Source organism: Anneissia japonica, unplaced genomic scaffold (genome assembly GCF_011630105.1).
Source record: "Anneissia japonica isolate Jap-2015-1 unplaced genomic scaffold, ASM1163010v1 scaffold287793_len260017_cov185, whole genome shotgun sequence".
Lineage (NCBI taxonomy): Eukaryota > Metazoa > Echinodermata > Crinoidea > Comatulida > Comatulidae > Anneissia > Anneissia japonica.
The window spans coordinates 154,837-162,940 of record NW_022693789.1 but is presented as its reverse complement, the minus strand read 5'-3'; the positions used below and the strand labels follow the sequence as shown (position 1 = coordinate 162,940).

The 8,104-nt window shown below is 34.4% G+C and overlaps 1 pseudogene; it reads left to right on the top strand.

The window, feature by feature from the left end:
- The first annotated feature begins 2,810 nt into the window (after positions 1 to 2,810).
- LOC117100944 overlaps positions 2,811 to 8,104 on the top strand; it is a 27,425-nt pseudogene continuing 22,131 nt past the window's right edge.

Here is an 8,104-nt window from a genome sequence, read left to right as displayed (position 1 = left end):
GAATTATATAGGACGAGAGAGGGCGCTTCAAAGTTTTGACCAACCATCGCGCTTAGTTAGCTAGCTTCCACCTCTCTTATGTTCTACAACTGCAGCGAAACGAGTGGAACAATGAAACGATACAAATCAATGACAGTAACACAAAAAGCTGCAAATACATAGATTTATTTCGTTTCATTGTACCATTGCCTTGGCCAATTCAGGAGAGACCTTCATTCTTACCAACATACCTATAGTACAGTATATGTTCTGTCTCTTATACACATCTAGATGTGTATAAGAGACCTCTTTCATATGTCGTGCTATATGATGTTTGTATTACATAAACAGGATGGCTGTGATTGTTATACCGAGGTATTTTTAACTGTCATTTTTAATATTTATAAACCAAAAATTAAATATTTTATTACCACTCATTTGTTAAACATATGTAATACTTCAATAATCAGCAACTTAAAAGTCATCATTTTAATTGGACTTTAAGGTGCCACATGTAGGCCCTACTTTCATTGTTTATTTTTATTTTTCATTTTTATTTTATTCCTTCTAGCAATATAGACATTAAAATATACAAAACAAAAAGAAGGTAAGCTGAGGAGAAGCAAAAAAAAAAATATAAAGTTATAAAAATATAACTTAAGACCTAAAAATATTGCACATTAAACATTTCTAAATTCAACAATTAGTATGGTTAGATCTTAAGAGTTGGGCAAGTGCAATCAAATTATTTGAAAAAGTTCACTATTTTATTTTAGAATTATCAAACTTATATACATATAATTTATTATTTAATATATAATTCAACTTTGTTCAGAATATACTAAAATTAAAACTAATTATATGTATATAATGAACAAATGTTGAATTATATATTAAATAATGAATTATATGTTTATAAATTTGTTAAATAATGAAAGTACATTAGGCACCTCATAGAAACTACTGTATGCTGCTCAACGGATTCAACTGAGACAACTGAGATCCCTGGGGAAAGCCCCGGGCGGTGGGGGTCTGTGGCACCATAGAGAGACTTGTCAATTTTGGGCTACTCTGACGCGATTTTAATATGCATATGCCCCTTTATACCCCAAAACTTGTTTTTTATTTCTTATCGTTCCAACGAGTCATGGATATCAGGGTCTGACAGGGGAATAAGCCCTTTCCCATACTGTTGCTGCCTTTGCAGGAAAACAAAAACGCCCTCAAAATCACATTAATTACGGTAATTTATAACAGATAAAAGAAATTCTGTAACAGCAGCTTAATTAGTATCTCAAAGGAGGGGACAGAATCCTTAAGAAAGTTTGTCACCATCCCTCTGTAAGTTTGTTGAGTAAAAAACACTAGCACCTTCTCACTTTTGATTGTTCCTCATTTATTCATTTGGAAATGATCTAAATAACAAAAACAATAATAAAACAAAATATTTTCAAATCAAACACCATAGGTGAAATTGTAAAAGTTAAATAATGGTATATACCTCCCTTGGCGCCCACCCCCTATTTATATACGCCACTGGTTTATACCGCCTCAGTCCCTCCATGGAGGGGCCAGGCCATCTGTGTCCACGAATTTTCGCCTACAGCATGACCTTTACTGAAGAAATTTAGGCTACGCTTTCCAGCATTTTAATTTCCCTGCATCTGGATGTACGATTCTTCAGTATGTTGTAACTATGGTGAAGCTGAGCTGAATCTGTACATTGGGAAGGAGACAGTCCCTTTCGAAGAGTATATGCGTTCCCTAATGTGCACATAGACCATATTGCACACAGACCAACTGATTAAACATCTCATCCAAAAGACGGTACTATATCCTAACTATTTCAGCCCGCCAGCTGTTTAGAGTGCAGTAAAAAAAAATTGACAGTACTGTACACTTTTTTTTTTTATTTAAAAAGGCATTGCTTGTCCTTGACATCCTTGACAGGTTCATTCATTTATATCCTATCTATTGTTCGGGATTGTCAAGTGGATTTATCACGCTTGGAAAATGGTTATACTTTCTGTTTAAATTAAGAATTAAAATATTTGAATATTACGGAATCTTTTACTTTAAACAATTTCGTAATCACCATAATTTATTTAAACCATATTTTATTTTTTGGTATTGTAAACTTCTAATGTAAATTAAATAGAAATTAGTCATGTGCGTAGGCTGGTTTCATTTGGGGGAGGGGGGGGACGTGCAAAAATTGAGAATACCTGGAGGATGCGAAAATGAGAATGCGGACCTAAATCCCTATTCCATTGAAAAGTTAATGGTCATATTTAGCATTTTAACTCAGTGAAACTCTTTGCTGCTATGGCCTTAGTTGGCTGTGTCGTCCTGTCAAGTCGCTGGTCATAATGTCATATTAATGGACTTTCAAAAAGCAGCATTGATTGTAACCCTTATAACTGAACAACGACAGGACAAGGATCCCCTTGGTTTTGGTCTACTTTACTAGGGCGAGTTGAGTGGCCGGGCGGTAGGCCCAAGGCAGAGGCATTGCTAACTACAGCCTTAACATAGGTAGCTACAGTACTTTCCCAGAGTGGGTTGGAAGAACCAGGTCTGTAATCTTATGGAATTTTATTAGATGAAAAAAAATACAATACGTCTTAAGACATGATTCTAATTTTTTGGTGGGTTAATCCATCTAAATCCAACCAATCCCACATACACTTTGAATTGTATTGAATATTAAAAATAATCCCCAATAATTCATATGAAAGGTTGAACTTTGTAAGCCTTTGTGAATCCAAATTATTCTGAAATATAGCAATTGGGTTGACTCACAAATACTAAATACTAATAGCTAAAATATTTTAGGACGATAACATAAGAATACCTTTAAAATGGCACTGGTTGTAAGATTACGCTACGGTACTGAAAATATGCTTGTAGTGATCTTTTGTTAGATTTTGGGCCACTCAGACTGGGACCGCTCTCGACTGCTCAGGTGATATATTTACAATTCATTATATGCTATTGTAATCTTAGCAGCTGGCATATCTAGGGGTGCAAAAAAATCACACTCAAGTAGTTAAAAATCACCTCATCACCTTATTTGTTATCGTCCCTTACTTAATCATCGAGCCCCGGCCCACTTCACCTTCATGTCCACCTTCATGTCCCCCATCATCCCCCTCATTTCAAGACTCCTAGATACCCCTGCTACCACATCATTTCCATAAGTACAAAACTGCAAAAAATGGCACCCTCAAATCAGTGCCTACCATACAAATTCAGTATCTTCAGCAATTTGTTCATGGTTGGCAATTGCACTCTAAAAATTATTGGTTGATTTAAGTGGATTAACCCAGCTCCATGGTAGTAAGAAAGCAACTCTTGAGTTCATTTTTAGTCAAGCATTATACAGTAGATACTTACAGATATTCAAGGTTGAAATAAAAGAAAGAAGAACAGTAGAAGTGGGCGTACTATGCATTGTGCTCAGTGTGACAGAACATAAATGCAGGATTACATTGTGTTACAATGTAAGTAAAATCATTTCAGATAAAAAATTTTCAGCTGTCCTATAAGCCCGCATTTTTAGTTTAGCATTGACTTAGTTTTTGTTTACTCCCAGATATCTGCTTCATATACTGTCTGTCAAGGGATCGGAGCTCTCATCGGTCCAAGAGAAAATGATCCTTATTTTGATATTGACCAAAGAAGAATGGTATTCCACTCTGCAGCATGCCATTAATAACCACAGTCCCAGGATTGATTGGATTACTGACTTGCTAAAAAGAAAATCTTATGATATTATTGAGGGGCAGGGGTGGCGCCAGGACCTGCCCAACTGAGGGGCTAAAGGCCCCGATGGGGGGCTAGTGGAGTGAATCGAGACTCATTTGGCTGGCCACGGATATTTGATGAATTATGGCGAATTTTTATTACTTATTTGATAGGCATCGGGCTACTATAATATGACTTCATGTAGGCTATGCTTTCTAATCTTGACCTCAGCTTCCAAAACCAAAACATTTTGAATAAAGCAAGAAACAAAGAGTATGCAATGTAACCATCTAATTTATTTTCAAATCCTCATTCTTGAAAGTGAAATTCTATATTTTGGAAAATTTGCATGAAATCTGTCAACTACGTTGTCATGGTCGAGGTTGCTTCACCTATCACGATGTATTCCAACCATCATGAGGCTATCTAAATGAGCATTTGTCATAACAGAACGCAAATTATTTTTAATTAGTCTCATTGAATTATTATTATTACCATTATTATTATTATTGTTATTGTGGTTGTTGTTGTGATGAAAAGTTAACGCAAACGATATGGTGGCTAAACGAATATTACGTGTAAATATTTTTTTTATTTGTTTGTTCCCCGACAAAATTTATCGTCTTCCCCGACGGGGGGCTATGCTTCCCCGACGGGGGGGCTATAGCCCCCCAGCCCCCTCTGGCGCCACCCCTGTTGAGGGGGGCGCTTATTCAATCGGGGTGCTTAAGGAAATTTTTATGTTTAGGGGCGCTTATTCGAGAAGGGCGCTTATTCAAACAGGGCGCTTATTCGTGCAAGTACGGTACATAATTTTATTATATTATTTTATTTTAAAATCAGAAAAGACAATTATGCATATTTAATTAATTTCCTTGCGGAAGTAAAATCCCACCAATCAAGTTTGGTTTTGGTCAGTAGAGTGCAGTTGTTGAAAGAATTGCATTATTCTGCTTCCTTTAAGAATAAGTTATATTTTGACCAAGTTGATATATATGAATTTTGAACTGTAATATTATTAACTAAGACCAATCAACACATAACATAACAATGTACATATCAAAATTATTATGTTTAAACTTTCCTCGTTGGTGTGTGCATAAAACATAGTGTCTTGGATTTTGGATCTAACATGTGTAGTATAAAGATAGTGATAAACAACCAAAATTCTCTGTACTACGGTATATTATGCTAAACATTTACAGAGTGAACTTCCTTATGTTGTGGTCATATTAGACTGTAATATTATTATCAAAGAAATCCATTCAACAAACAAAATAAAACATATACATATCAAAGTTATTAGGTTAAAGTTTTCACATTTAACAACTTCCTTATGATTTAAGGAAATATAAATGTATATTGAGCTACGCAAAATTTAGAAGTTTAAATGTTAAAAGAGAGGACTTTCTTATGTTGTGGTCATATTAGACTGTAATATCATTAAAACCATTCAACAAACAACATAAAACATATCAAAATTATTAGCTTAAACGTTCCACTTCAGTGCATAAATATATAACGTATGGTAATTTTTGGGATATATCAGATTTACATGTGACATTTGAGGACTTACTGAATATAAAATCTTCAATATTTTACATTTTAATCAGTAATCTATCTGAAATATGGGGATTGGTTATATTGTACTGCTGCGATAGGTTATATTGTACTGTTGCAATCCAACAGGCAGTGAATATTCCATTTTGATTTAATGTAGATTTTCTTTACATTTTTTTTATTTTATTTTTATTCTTTTCATTTTGTATGATTCATTTGTTATATTTTCTACAGACAGATCAATGAATGCCTGAACTGATATTTTATGGGTTTCATATTTTCTACACAAAAAAGATGTCATAAATCATATAACTATTGTCCGACTATGTTTATTTATTTATTTATTTGAACATACACCTTTGAATCGGTGGCACTCAATATCAATTGGTGCGTTCGTACAAACAAAAAAACAAAAAAAAAGGGGGAAATTTAACAAACAAAATGAATAACAATCGACTGTAAATAATATTACAAAATTAAAGAAAGGTAGAAAATAACATATGAAATTAGATGAGATAACATTTCACTTCGCATTTCATACTCAGAAATATTTACAGGTCAACTGTAAATGCTTAAATAACTAACCTACAAAATATAAAATCTAAAGATGAAAAAGTCTTACAACAAAAAGATAATACCAAGGTAGACCTACAAAATTTAAGGATTACAGACTAAGATGTAGTGTCCACTTGTGGTAAACAAAAAAAAAAAAAAAAAAAAAAAAAAAAAAAAAAAAAAAAAATTAAAAAAAAAAAAAAAAAAAAAAATTAACATGCATTGAACATTTGACGACGACGATAATGTTGCCAAATTTCCAACCGTAAATTCTGAGTTGTATGAAAAACGTGTGTGTGGTGCTATCAAATGAGGATCATACCCATTTTATACCACATGGATCATACAGTAATTCATGCACTTCATTCATACAACTGACTGAAACTGACACTGAACTTTCTTGGTTTCCTACTGATAGAGCACAAAGCAATTCAAATTAGTAGTACATAGTTTTTAAGAAAGGCACATACCACAGTGTTCACTATTGGGTTCATTATTGTTCAAATTTGTATAAAGTATAACTGGCTAAACTTGTGTGTACAAAAAAATACACAGCTTGTTTGAATGTTGCTTACAAAATGTTAATGCTCAATATAAATATAATTAAGTTCAGGGGCGGATCTAGGATGAAATTTAGGAGTGCGAAGCACCGAGCCAAGGTATGAAGCACCTGGGGGGTTTGGGGAGGGGGTGTCCCCCTCCCAATATTAGAAAATGTTTTGAAAAAAGTAACACTAAGACAGTCGTACACAGCATTCTAATCTAAAGAATTGGATTGTTTTGCTATTGTTATGGAGTTGTGAAAAATATATTCGATAATTCGTGAACACGTTTTCTGCCGACTAACTCTAATGACTGTTGTAGGTGCGATATATTATTATGTTGGATATTATGTTGGCATTAATTGATACACTCGCAATGTACGGTAACTATACCAAAAGATTGTACTTTTATTCTATAAGCCTAGATATATCTTTTTTCTTTCTTATTCCTCCCCCCTCCCCCTTTCTCTTTCTCTCTCTTTTTTATTTTATTTTTTTTTGTGGGTGGGGGGGCATCTCCCTGGATCCGCCCCTGAAGTTTTGGTCAATGAGGTTATGCTTTGTTGAAGTTAGACCAAGCGAGAAGGAAAAGGTAGATACAATAAATGTAATTTCCAATTTGTTTGGATGAATAGCTTTATTGTACTTTGATTTTTTACAATACAATACAAAAAAATATATGATTGTCCCTATATTCCAATCCCATTCCATACAAAGGCTTTTCAGATTCTCTGAGTTTTATAAAAGGAAGATACAAGAGTGCTTTTGCAAAGGCTTGTGTGTTATTTTAATTGCTACAGCTGCTTTGTTGTGCACATTTGCACCTACAGTACCTATTGAAAATGATAAAGTTGTAGACTAAATCTAGTATCATCCAAGCATGTTAAAAATATAGAGCAAACGTCTGAGGCTGTAGTAGCATTGTAACATGTTTTGAGGTGTAGCAGTGACTTCTACTTTCAGAGGTGTTGGATGATTAAACAGCAAACTGTCCATCTACATTAGCTATTTTGATCTGTGGGGGTAAAATTACGCAGTTTGCATATGGTTCACATAGACAGGTGAGCGGTAGTCGATTTTGGATACATAGGCATAGATCCTGGGGGAAGGGGGGATATATCCAATATTTGACAAGGGGGGGATGGTCCATTGTATCATCCCCCCCAATATTTTGACGATGTATGGGATAAAATGGAGCTCTACACTCTTCAAAAGTCTGTCACAGAAATAATTTGCACTGTCTTATGCGCTTAAAAAGATGAAAATTAGCATAATGTATTAATGTTGATAACAAAATTATTTCATCTGGTACCAATCTAAGCTCTTCTTTCCTTAGATGTTAGATGTGCTTGCAAAGAGAGCCACATTTCACACTGACGGGTGTGTACGACATCAGTAATGTTATGTCAATTCCAAGAAGCTTAAGGTTTTATCGGTTGATGAGGAATTTATTGATTAGGCCTATAATAGCAAATTGCATCAATTTATTTAAAGTTTCCAGCTTCAGAGGGGGGCACATCTCTTGTCCGCACAAGGGCACACATTGGCGCTAACACCAGGCGCGTGACAGGGGTCTTGGGTCAGAGTGGGTATATATTTTTTTAATTTTTTATTTCAACCATCTTTAAAGAGGGTAACCCTTGTAGTTTAGCCCAGTAGGTTAACTGATATTCAGGGGCCCTCTTTAATAAAATTAAAGAACACACCAAACAACATCAATA